Raw genomic sequence first — 14,173 nt, 5'->3', positions numbered from 1 at the left:
TAAAGTTGAATGCTGCTAGTTCAGCAACCCACCTTTGCTCGGTGGCCCCCAGCTTAGCTGTGTTTAAATGACTTAGCGGATTGTTATCAGTCCATACCACACACTGTTGTCCCCAAAGGTATTCACGATACTTCTCTACCATCGCCCACTTCATACCCAGGAACTCCAGCTTCATGGAGCCGTACTTCCGCTCAGCAGGGTTGAGGCTCCGACTGGCGTATGCCACTGGACGCACCTTTCCATCTTGCTCCTGGGACAAGACGGCTCCCAATCCCTGGTGGCTAGCATCTATTTCTAAGATGAAGGGGAGAGAAAAGTTAGCAAACGCCAATGTTGGAGCCTTGACAAGCCGTACCTTCATGTCTTGAAAGCTCCCTTCACATTCTCTGGACCAGACATCCTCCAGACTCGACCTGTTTCCCCGTTGACCTCTTCCCACACTTTGTTGAGCCACCAGCTTGTGTAGGGGTGCTGCCAGTGCTGAGAAACCTTTAACAAAACGGCGGTAGTAACTGGCGAAACCTAGGAAGGATCGCAGCTCCTGAGAGTTCCTTGGCCTAGGCCAATTAGCCACTGCAGAGATCTTTCCCGGGTCTGTGGACACACCCTCTTGGGAGATTAGGTGGCCCAGATAACGAACCTCCCTCCGAAAGAAACAACACTTCTCCAGTTTGGCTTTAATCCCCTCTCGCTGTAACCGTTCCAGCACCAGTTCAAGGCGTTTAAGATGTGCAGCTGTGTCTGACGAAAAGACTATGATGTCGTCTAAATACAGCCACAAGGACTGTCCATTCTGATCGCCAAATATACGTTCCATCATCCTTTGGAATGTGCCGGGAGCATTGCATAACCCAAAGGGCATGCGATTAAATTCAAATAACCCAAAGGGTGTGCAAAAAGCGGTTTTGAATCGGTCCTTCTCAGTTACTGGGATTTGGTGATATCCACTGGACAGGTCAATGGTTGAAAACCACTGGGCACCAGACAGCGAATCTAGCGTCTCCTCAATGCGAGGCAGCGGGAAGGCATCCTTACGGGTTCTGCTGTTTAATTGGCGATAGTCTACACACATCCTGAGGCTGCCGTCTTTCTTCTTAACCAGCACAATGGGAGAAGCAAAAGGGCTGCAGCTCTCTCTGATAACCTGGCTGTCCAATAGTTGTCTAATATGGGCCTTAACAGCCTCATAATCTGCAGGAGGAATGCGCCGAAACCTTTGTCTCACTGGCCTGTCATCTATAAGGGGTATGTCGTGTGATAGCAATGTAGTGCAGCCCAAATCACCCTCAGTTTCTGAGAAAACTGAAGCATATTTGTTTAGAAGACCTCTGACCTTCTCCTGCTCTAGCTGGGGAAGCATTGATAGATCAAACTCCTGAATTTGCTGTAAGACAGAATTACAGCTACCGGTTTGAGTGTAAACGGGAACAGTGAATCCCTGGGATGTTCCCACCCCATCTGTAACCCCAACGAATGGTTCCACCCTTTCTGTGACCTCGGGGGGCAAGCTTACTATCTGGGCCAGTGTCAGGATTCCCACCAGACAACGTGGGTGGAGGACAGTGCTAGACTCATTCACGTTCAAAATTGGGACATACACAGTGCCTTTATCCACCCTAAGTAGAGCGGGGAGGGGCATTAACCCACTAGGCAACTGTTGGGTAGTACAGGGGGGCTCAAATAGGACAAACCCTGGGGTTTCACAGAACTGCTGGGAGCATGTAGACGCCACAAACTTAACAGCACCTGCAGGTATAGTGACGGCCCTACGGCCTCTTACCTTTGCCAAACCAGTAGGATGAGGGGCCTGACCCTGGGCTTGATGGCATAACTGAAATGCTTCCCTCCAAGGTTTACTGTCCGGAAAGACCGTTGGGCTGTCAAAAAGAGCAGGGCCATGCACAGAAAATAGTTCAGAATAGCATTCCCTTATGACATTCATCCCCAACACCCCTGGCGTACTAAGGGTAGTGGGGCCAGGGGGATCCCTCACCACCAACCAACCCCGTTTGGGCATAGATTTCCCCAGAACCTCAACAGTTAGCTCAACATACCCAATATATGGTATTTCCAGGCCATTAGCTGCTTGCAGGTGCAACCAACTGCAATCTTTGAGTTGACCCTGCAGGTACTGTCGAAAATAACTCTCTCGTATGGTAGACACCATTGATCCTGTATCTAACAGGCAATCTACCCCAACTCCACCCAATTTGATGGCTACTGTGGGACACTGACCTAACAAAGAGGAAATAGGCTGGCTTACCAGGGTAGATAGACTGGAGCCAATGCTGCCCCCTTCCAATGTTTGCTTCAGTGCTGGTTGGGAAGTGCTGTTGGTATGGGCAACTAGGGTTCGAGGCTGCAGTACACCAACCCGTTGGTTGTCACATTCACGTGCATAGTGCCCTGGCTGCTGGCACCTACGGCAGATGACTGCAGTTGGGCGGCTGGAGTTCATGGGACGCTGAGGGGCTGCTAAGGAGGCAATGCTTTGAGTGAGGTGATTAATTTGTTCTTGCTGTTTTACCAGCATCCCCTTCAGTTCAGCCAAGTCTACACTAGACTGGCCACAGGGTGTAGCATCGTGGTTATGTGAAGGCCTAGAATACTGCACGGCACACAGAGATGGAACTGAAAAACTTCTATTCCTCCCACAATCACTGGGTCTGCCCTCCCGCTCCCACCGGATAGCGTCAGACCGGGCTTCCAGCATAGTCAATTGGGGGGACTGTCGGACAAGGCGCTTAAGTTCCCTACGAAGAGTTGGATCAAACACATATTCAATGAACTGATCACGTAATAGAGTGTCGAAATTAATCAAAGCAGTTGGAGCACGTCTCTTTACTTTGTCCATCATAGAACACAGGGCATGGGAATACTCCTGTAATGACTCTCCTTCCAGCTGTTTACGTGAAAAGAAACTCTCCTGTAACTCTACATAAGATTTATCACAGCCATACAGCTCCCGCAAAGTCGAAGTAATTTTAACTGGATCTTCCCTTTCAGCCCTACTACGATATTTAATTTCATCTTTAGCTTCCCCCTCTAAGTGGTCATACATGAAATAGGCTTCGTCCAACTCCCCCAAGCGCCTAGCCCTAATGCTAGCCTTGACCTCCTCGAGCCATTCTTCAACCCCAATCCCCGAACTACCCCGGAACACTGGACATTTCCTCTCTCTGGGTATATACAATAGTCGTTCAACTGTAGAACCAGGCAATTGTCCATCAATCCCCAGGCCAGATCCACCAGCACCCGACCCTGCATCATTCCCTCCCCTCAAGAGACGAGCGTTTTCCACTTGTAGTTGTTGGACCAAGTCCTGCAGTCTCTGTAACTCCTCAGCCATAACTCAGTCTCAAGAACGGAAAGAAAATAGGAGTTAGATGTGGTTGGATGCAGACTTCACGAGCTGGAACGTCCCACGCCGTGCCACTGCTGTTTTGCCTCTTAATATCAAATAAATTAAAAGAAAAAAACAAACTAACACTGGGTGCCAACTGGAACACTCATCTCTACTAAGATACAATCCTGCCGACAACGCCAATTTGTAACCCTAGGTTACATTAAGGAATGGTCAAATACCAGACAACGCCACCTAAGGCCTTACACCTTAAGACTTAACAATTTCACACCGTATTGAAGTTTCCCCCACACTTGGTTCAATTGTATAGACAAGACAGAGACAGGTGTTCCAGTTGACTGGGCAATATTTATTTATATTAAGCAATGGCTATAAAAATCGGAATCAACAATCCCTTGGATATAAAAAAATGTAAATGTACTTTATTACAACAAGCAGAGAATGATAAAAACACGCACAAGCCACGAATAGGGATAAAGGCCATAAAATAGCAAGCCGAGGGTACTGGCGGCACTAAAAACAGCAGCAATAGGCAGGTTAATATTGGGATCAATGAGCGTAGTTACCTGGCATACTGGGGGAGAAAGAGAGAGAGAGAGTTCCACGCGGCAACCACTCCGAGTGCTCCTATATCTATGAGAATCAAAAACACACACACACAAGGCGTAGGCTGCACAGCAAACCGCAATAAAAATAAGGTGAAGGTGCTCATTAGCCTTACACTTAGTCCACCGCAAATATTGTGAAGGGAAAAGGAAGCACCCAACACCCCCAATACGCTGGAACCACGTTCACTGGCTTCTGTTAATAGAAAGAAGAACAAGGTCAATAAGCTACTTTAAGTTTAAGCTAGTATACCGGCCAGTACCCCAAAGCAGAGCTTAGTAGGAAAAGCAACTAGGATAAGATGAGCAACAAGCCATCATACATTGCCCAATCCAGCATCTCAATGTCACAGAACAACAACAAAGAAAGCAAAGTACCTACAACAGCTATAACCTGCGTACAGAGGCAAGCAAAACAAATACATAAAATTAACCCTAGGCAAAACAGCAATGGCAGACTCCTGCAAATACATACATAAAATTAGTAATGGTATTAAACCATATAAAATCCCAGCGATAAACTGTACCAGCAGTAAATTCAGCATACCTGCAGCATAGCACACACACACACGTAGACACATACCCGTTGCCCTCAGACAGCGTGAATCTAAAAAGGGAGCACATTATCGTTATGCTAAAAGTATCTGGATACATAAAGCGAGGAGATCGTAAAATATGTTTAAGAAAAGAAAATACCATAATCACTGTTCGTCACACGCACCCGCACCGTAGCCCAAACACAGGAGAAAGGATACCTGGCGACTGTAGCAGACACAAGGTTTAATTTAGAACAGTTAAACGTACAACATACAACCACCATCAACTCACCCACCTCACCAGGATCCCCACACTCTCCACAACTGGATGTCAGAGCGAACAGAGAGCAAACGTCCCACAAGCTTCCTTCCTGGTCTTATACTCATTAGCGTGATTGCGAACTCCAAACAGCTGTGTAATGCATGGGCTCGCGTTCCCGCTAGCAGCCGTTGCAAACGTAAACAGTTACCCAGGAAGTAACCCGGAAGTACTGTTGCCCGTGACCCACTGGTTACATAAAGACATAACACTTCTTGCTGTCTGTCTGTGAAAGGTGTATGCCCTGTGATCACAGCTATCTCGACTTTGCTACTCTTGCTGTCCAAAAAGGTAAAAAGAGGACATTCAATCTATCGCTCTACGGGTGTTCGGTATTTAAAACCACGGTTTTTATTGCGATCATGTCTTGAAACGAAGCTTGAATCAGCGCATTGTACGGCTGAGCACGGCGTGTGTCTTAGTGTATCTGCGTGTAGCCTCCACCTTCAAAGCCTCTGCATGCTGCTTGTTCTTTAAATGATGACTCTCGCCTCAAAAGATGTGCCCTAGCTGTGGTCATTTATATGCATAATTTCTAATTACCGCCAGTTAAAAGCTGATCCACAGTGCACCTTGCGTTTAATTGCGTGTGCGTCGTGTCTACATGAGTCCCCTTGTAATGCACCTTACATCTGATAGGTTGCTATAAAGCTGAGAAAGAAGTGGTAAGCTGGCCTCATTCGCATCGTGTAGCGAACAGCAGTTGCCGAAGGAGCCCGTTTTTCAGCTTCAAACAGACCGTAATAGCTACTCAAAGGACACATGCGCTTCACGCCGCCTTCTTCTTTCCTCTCCTCTCTCTTTTCTCAGGCAGAAATGTGCCTTGTTGTGGTGGAAGGAGTAAAGAGTCGATGAAACCCGTTATTAATTTTTAACCACGTCTCTTTAAACTTACATGGCACAACTGCCTGGCTGAACCAAGAGAGGAGTAAACGAGTGGGGAAAAAACGCAGAACGGAAAAGATGTTTGGAGTCCTGGAAGGCAGGGAGAGATGCTCATCTGCACTTGGAACAAATCGCGTTTTACTAAATAAAGCTCAAGGCCGTGAAAGCAACACCAAGGCACTCCGAGGATCACGATGTCTATTATTATCGTTATTATCATAGTAGCAGAGTGGCAGAGTTCCTCCTCATGTCTTGACACACTAAATGAGTAAACACGCACCCCGTGGTGCACGGAGGTGAACGAGGCACTCCAAAACTCAGTGTACAGCACACAGTAATGTGGAACGCCTCCGCCCACCTCTTCATGTGAAAGAGGGGAGGGGATGAAGGCACAGGAAGAGGGGGATGACACAGATCAGGGGAACAGGGGGTAGGAGAAAAGATTATACCAAAACATTCTCTGCGTTTATCTGATGATCTGATTTGGTTCGTCTTAAGAGTGTTAGTGCAGTCTGCATGTTAAAAAGACAGATTCAAGCACAAAAGCATTGCCTTTGTAGATTATTTGTATGTGCCTCATTTGTCCTAGCACACACAGATGCAAATACGTGTGCAACCTGTTGTTTCGTGACATTTTCCGAGCCAAGTAGGGATCTTCGATAGATCACCTCGTGGCTAGGGTCATTTAATTCTGACGACGCGTCGGGCTCATACTGTATTGTCTTTCTAGATAAGGTCAGAGGCAAAGGTGGATTTATTGCTGTGCTACACACACGTAGCTGCCTCAGCTACGCCATAGCTGACGCGCATCTCTAATGAGTTCCTAATGCCAGTAGGGATTGTTGGCAGTGAAGACGACATTAAGGAAATCCGAGGAAAGCAATCGACTGCTTCGCAGAAACGCACATTAGCGAAAGCCATTTCAATTGCAAACCTTCTGCTCACCAAATTTAGCCACGTCGGTTGTTGATGATCATGCCAACTCTTCTGAACAACAACAAAAAATCCCTTTTGTACCCGAGTGTTTTTCTTAAACGCAGCAAACGTAAAAGGCCTTCACGAACTCTCATAACGTTGGTTCATAGTTCAATCACTTCAAGTGTGCAGTTCAATCCGCAGAAAGAAAGAATGAAATGCATTAAAGATGGGAAAGTTCGAGGCTAAAAGGCAAATGTCCGACTGATTGTGTTTTTATAGAGGGTACATTTTATTGCAGCGTTACTTACAAAAACAGGATGTTTCATGAAAAAGGGACCTTCACATCAAATCTGTTTCCTACCCTCAAGTAAGGCTATTTTCCGTTGCATCAAAGGTAGAGAAAATAAATGATGGAATCCCACTTGTATTCTGTAATGCTTTTTCATCAACAATGTCCTTGCGTCACTGTATTTTCTCCGAATTTCAAATGCCATTTTGTCCCTGCGTTCGTTCTGTACGACAGCCGGCTCGATCAGAGGAATTCCACACCAAACGGCCGGGATGACCGTCGGAGTCTAACCCTCACAACCCGATCTGTGTCAGACACAAGGCAAGGTGAAAGGTGAGCGCTGCAGCATTTTATGGTTCAGCGGTGCCATTTTGGGGACACAAGAAGGAAGAAAGAAAATGAAAAGAGGGACATGGCTTTTAACAGCAATTAGACTGTTGCTTTTTTTCAGTCGCACCTTCTTCTTGCTCTTTGCTGCCACAGTGCCACCTTTACTTCGGGCTGCTTGTCTGACTTCCCTTTTCACCTCCCTCATATCATTTGCACACCCTCTTCACCGTTCTTTTCTTCACCAGCATGTGCATGTTGGAGGCTCTGTGTGTATTGTGTCCAGCTGTAGATAATCTAATGCATCATGGACAGACATATTGCCATGCCCACATTTCTATACATGAGGAAATACATGTGCTGAGAAGTCTCATTTAGAAAGCAGTGAGTTTGTTGTAAAAGAGAAGCAATGCCTCTAAACCAAATTAACTTCATGACCAAACACTGGCCGATCATTAACGACCATGTCAATAAACACAATGAAAAACAAAATGGTTACATTTCAATATGGATCTTATTAAATAATCCATTGTAAACTAGGACTGGGATGCTCAGTTGTTGTTTTTTTGACAATAATTGATGAGGATATAATGTCATCAATTTGGCCAATGCAGCAGTAAATTAAGGGTATTAAATATTGTTGTCTATTAAAGCTTTTTTTAAATTAATTAATGGGGTTTTAATGTGCTCTGATTTAGTAAGTTGTTGTTACATGTTCAAAACAGCCGGGTCCTTCATCATTTGTGTGTACGCGTGGTCTGAGGCAGCAACAAATTAAGGAAGATAAAAAATAAAATATTAATCATTTATGTGTAAATATATGCATGGTTTAAGCGCAGCTTTGTGTGTTGCAATGTTTGTCAATGAGGCACAATGTGCAAGGTTTGGTATACATGAGAGAATCCTTTTCCCCCATCCTTCAAAATATAAGTGGATTATACACTGGATGTAATTTAACACCATTAAATTAAATAAAATAATAATAATAATAATAATAATAATAATAATAATAATTTCAACAGTTAATTCATTATTTTTAGCTTATCTCAAAACAGTTAATCCATTGCTGTTAGCTAACTATGTCTTCTTCTCTGCTATACGTAGTGTTAAGGTTGATGGGCAGATTATTGGTTATTTCAAATAGGCTACAGTAAAGATTAGCATTACAGCAATTTGAAATCTTATTTAATTATTCATTTTCATTCTAAACAAACGTTTGAATGTGTTTGTAAAGCTTAATTATTTTTTCTTCCGACTGCAGAATTGCCGCTGGTTGGGAATCACTGGTACGGAAATAGAAAGTTTAGAATAGACAGAAATAGAAAAATAGAAATATGATAAATGGAGTCAGGTTTTGGCGAGAGAGCTTTTTTTTGTCTGTGAGGACGTGAGAACAAGAAAGAGAGGGTTTTTTTTCCCCTGTTGACCATCAAAGTGACAGCATAAAAAGCATATCACTGCCAGGCCAATATTTTCCTGTCATCCAAACAGCATCCAAATGTTATCCTCGCCTTGATATTTTTTATTTGAATTTCATCGTTTGGACGTGAGCGAAGACACAAAGATGCACGCAGCAGTGCACAGTGATGCGAGCACACAGTGATGTGGACGACACACACACACACACACACACACACACACACACACACACACACAGACATACATATTTATAAGACGTCTCTGTCTCTCTATCAGACACATGGAAATGCACATGCCCCTGTACTCACTCACCAGCCATCCCACCATAAGTGCGTAGCACATGTAGCTAATCACTCCTACCAACACATGTGCACAGGAGCATGCAGCACCTTCTCTACAGTGCAGATCAGTGAGGACAATCAATCAGTAATAGCATCTTGTGACTGCTCAAAGATTCCTTGCCTTTGCCCTCTAGTGTCTTAAATATTTAGACTGTTTGACATCAAATGCATACATGAATGTCAATGAGGCAGATCTCAGTCCTCTAATCGTGCGCGCACACACACACTCACAGACACACACACATACACACATATAGATGCACATGCACAGAAAGAAACAGTGCGTGAAAAAGCAGCGGGATCCAGTCAGAAGCAACTCATCTCAGAAACCAAAGACGGGGGCAGAACCCTTTGTAGTTTACGGCTTGGTTATTGTAAAGCCGGGCTTCATTTTGGGAGGGCTTGATTCAAGATAGGTAGAGGATTGCTTGTGGCCACAGGCAGTGAGTGATCTTTTGATTGTCACATCAGGAAAATTGTCTCTCGTCTTTGACACACAGGCGGAGGGAAAAGGCAGTTTGAAGCATCCTTTTTATGGTGGTATCTTATTCTCCTTGAAAGTGAAACCAGTAATAAGGCGGCCTTAATGCAGCCCTCTGAAGCGCCTGTCTATCAAGGTTCTCATCTGAGACGAAGCCACACAGTCAGTCAAGCTCCTTTACATCTCAGGATGTAACACCTGCCTCCGTTTAGTTCAGTATTAGCCATCACTTAAGGCTCTAAAACAAACACGGTCTTCATCTCGATCTGATGAGCCTTCTGAAGTTTATTCCTTGTAGCATTTTCTCCCAATGCCAAGACTCACAAATTTCACACATTTATTCACTCAATATTTCTTGCGTGTCCATGGAGCACTTGTGGTTAATAAATGTGTCACTTGCGGTGAAATATTTTTATCTCAAAACTTATTTAGGCAGAGAACACGTTCTGCAATTCCACAGTGATGCCTTTCAAGAGTCAGTGTGAATGGTTTTGGAAGGTGTTGCTTTTTTTTCTTCTCTACACTACTACTAGATTGCCAATGTGAGTATTGTATCAAATCTCTTATTCCATCTGACGTGCATTCACACGGTGACGCACCATGTAATCCAACCTGCACAAAAAAAAATAGCTGCTGCGTTTTTAAGTCAAACCGAAGCCACCACTTTGCCGGACCTCTCCATGTTGACTGGGTTCTCGAGGAACTCCAGACAGTCAGCTATTTATTTGGGTCTGTGTGAGATGCCGAGTTGAAAGCAGGCAGCGAGGAGTCACCCTTGTAAAACATTGAGTAGTGCACTTTAGGAAACCGGTCCCTTTAAAGAGACGTTCCCTGGATAGACACGCTACATCAAATCACACTCCTCCCCGCACACTGCCTTGATAAAAGTGTTTGTTTGTGCCGAGAGCTTCCCATTGTTTGTGCTGCTCAGAGTTAAGCGCCGAGCTGGGTATACAAGTCCATAGCAAACACTGGAGCCTGTCCTCATCAAAGCCCCCTGCTTTGGTGAAGTTACTTTTTTAAATTCCTGTCCAAAAGATTTGTGTGCAAATATCAACACGTTTGAAGCAGCTCTGATTCAATGCCAGCACCACTTGTGGCATCCTTAACTCCTATTTGTGTCGGGATGTCGAGGATTTTTGCAATGGAGAATGAAAATCAGATGCAATTGAAGATATTAAGACACATTAAGCAGCACTGGTAGGTGTGAATAAAGACTCCAACCTCTGATCTCCTACATTCCGCGGGGCAATGAATACCAAACCAATTATTACTCATTAACTCACCATTACTCACTGTAGGTCAGAGGAAATGATTAATATCACAGTGGATGCAATGTTCAAAACAAATACCCTTGAACAAAGCCAGGTTATAAGTGAATTTAGTTATGCTTGATTCATTTTACTCATTAAATGTTTGACATTCATAGTTTATATAGTTGTTGTAGTTGTTATAGTATGAAAGCTTAATGTGGCCAGTGGCTTGTGATACAATGTGCTGTAAACAATGAGGTAGCAGTTGAAGAGCTCATGAACAAGTGCACCATGACTTTTGACTGATCCTAGAAAGGAAACATCGATTTAAGAAATGAGATCATGTCAAATCGAATCACGAGGAATATGTGATGCCGGTTTGTGGACCAGACCATGCAGGGTGCAGTTCACCAATAATGATTCAATTCAAAGTTAAGAGTGTTCTCCACAAGCCGTTTCAACCAAGGCAATACCTTAAGTCTTCTTATCGTTGGCTTTCTGCTGGGCGTGAATGTCGGATGCTGAATCTCTCTCTCTCTCTCTCTCTCTCTCTCTCTCTCTCTCTCTCTCTTGAGAGGAAGGGCGAGTTATGAACCCTGCGTTTACAAATAGCAACCGACAACGGGGCTACATATTTTACCTTTAAAGTAATGTGACCAAAATGAAGGTGTGACAGTCCCTGTGATTTTCATGTCATCAATCAGTACTAGACCGGCAGCATATGAGCATGTGGAAAATGACATATGCACCATACATAATAAGAATAGATATGGAAACAGAAACACAGGAAACAATCCGGTCAGAAGAGATTTAGATTACATCAGCTAAATGCATCCTACTGGTTTTCAACCTCGGATTACTTAAAGAGCATCTTCACTTATGCATTTTGGAAATACTCTTTAGGCTTAAGGTTCATAAAATGGATTTTACAGTTAGCTTAATGTGATTTTAGGAAACGGAGCCCAGGTCAGTCAAATGACGAAGAAGGCGAAAGTGACCATGTACAATGTAATGATCCTTAAAGTTTATTCAAATAGACAAAAGAGAGGGTCTGTTTACTTATGATGATCCAACTCCATATTTGTGTGTAAAACAGTCATGTGCACTCAAATCTCTCCAATTATTCTTTTCAGGCCAGGGGCAAACGGTAAAGGCAGCTGCATGTGATGACCAGTGGCATCTGGCCAAAAGAGAGCGCAAGGGTGCTACCCCCCTTAAGCAACAAATGAAAAAATAAATCAATAAATAACAATCATTTTTGAATATGTGTGCGTTTAAATTATGGAATATATATATGTAACATATATTATTGTGTGTAAAATATGAGAGAAAAGCATCTGAGCAAGATGTCTCAACAGCTCTGGGACGATGGAGAAATCACCTTGAGAAGGCGGGTCTGTGTAGCAGCTTAGACAATCGCTTATTTATGATATGAATGTATGACATCAAATTTAGCCAATCTGTCCTAAAATCTATTCCAATTGGGGGGGCCCATTTTTGCTGCATGACAATGACGATCGGAGTCAGTAACCTTACACCTCCAAGACCCAACCTTAACGGTAAAATCACTCCTTCAAGATTCGTTTGGGAGGAGAACTTTGCCAAAACTACGGGTGAAAGAGCTAGGCCCAGGTCAAACTGACCTTGTATTCAGCCAGCAGGCTAGCGGCAATTGGAAGCAGTACATGCCTCTAGGCTGGTACCCCAGAAAGGCCTGGCTAGCTGGATGTGGAGACGTAATGCCTTGTTTTGCTTTCCCTGCTTGCTTTTTAAAACCACGTGGACAGATCCAGCATCGACTACTACAGGAGTGAGGGATATGAAGCACCTGTCTGAGAGAGTAAGGAAACATGAGAACACCAGGGCACATATTATGAAGCCCTATTATGAACATCGCTACGCAGCTGGATGACGGACACAGGGTCGCAGTGAAGAAACATAATGAGGACATGGATAAAAACAGGCGTGTTTTATCTATTATAAAATAATAGATTATATGAAGCTCTGTGGGGCTTTGGCCTTGCATGAGCAGGACGAGACTGACTCCTCAGACAACTGTGGCATTTTCAGGGGATTGGTGGATTTTTTTTGCCTCGCTAGACGGATGGTGTACTGGAGGATCACCTTGACAGCTACCGTTTTTAAAGGCACGTCAACGACGATTCAAAACGAGCTGTTGGATTTCCTGCTGTCAGTGCTGAAGGAATAAACTTTCTGAACTCTGAACATTAAGGATTAAGCATGGCCCTTATGTATTGTGTAGTGTGTATGTCTGTATGTATATCTGTGTTATATGTTTTGTAAGTTGGAACCTGTACCAAGCTGACAACAAATTCCACCAGCCTGGCTGTGTGGTCATTAAAAAAAAAAAAAAATGAATGAAATGAATGAATGAATACATCCTGGAGGTAGTAAAGAGCTCTGATTTTATCGCCATTCAAGCCGACGAGACCACCGACATTTCCACCTTTAAGCCTTTTGCCAGCTGATGCTTGTTCTAAACTACATCATTCATTAGCATCCAGAATGCAACCGCCGACACCATCACGACAGCGCTTCCCGAGAGGCTGAGCACCATATTCCCAAGTGGACAAAAAGCCAAACTTATTGCCCAAGCTTATGATGGGGCTACTGTAATGAGATGAGTCACCGGCGGAGTGCGGCGTACAATGGATGTCTACAAAAATGCTCACTACATTCACTGCTATGTGCGCATCAGCTGGACTTTATCGTGCAGCAGGCGACATCACACTCACTCAGGATCTACACTTCTTTTCCTTTTTCTCCAGGTCACCAAAGCGAACCACAACCAAGTGGTTGCACATTGTCTCCACAGAGTCGCTACAACATGGTGGAACTTCCACAACCGCATTGTCAACACTGTACAAGCACAAGGACGACCACCTTATGTGTTTACAGACCATCAGAGACTCTGGGAACTTTGAGCCTTCGACTGTCAGAGAGGCTTGGGCTTCGTGAGGATGCTTAGAGACGAGACTTTGTTTTTTCCTGGCATTGTTCCACAATATCAGGCCAAATGTGGACATCTACTCAACCAGCTGCAGAAGAGGAACAACTTTTTACAATTTACTATTGGCTGATAAAGTGGTTGTTTTTATAAATATGAGTTAAAAGACTTAATGGATCTATTCATCAAAGTGAATGACAACCATAGCGCACATAAACATGATTTGTTTTAGTATTTTAAAAGGAAAGTGAAGATACATTTTTGGATAGTAATGCAGGTAACGTAGTTACCAAACAGTTTGTAATGACAGCCTTATCCAGGTGTCCACCATGTGAACTTGTAGAGGTGGATGTGTGTGTTGAGGGGGGATGACTGGGAGTTAAGGAGTCTGATGTCAAGTAAGCTACTAAAACTTTATTTTTTGGAGCAGGACCTCCATTTCCTCTGTTTATGAGGATTGTTCCAGCA

Source organism: Eutrigla gurnardus (assembly GCF_963514095.1).
Source record: "Eutrigla gurnardus genome assembly, chromosome: 17".
Lineage (NCBI taxonomy): Eukaryota > Metazoa > Chordata > Actinopteri > Perciformes > Triglidae > Eutrigla > Eutrigla gurnardus.
The sequence above is the reverse complement of the archived record's forward strand: the minus strand, read 5'-3'. Positions refer to the sequence as shown.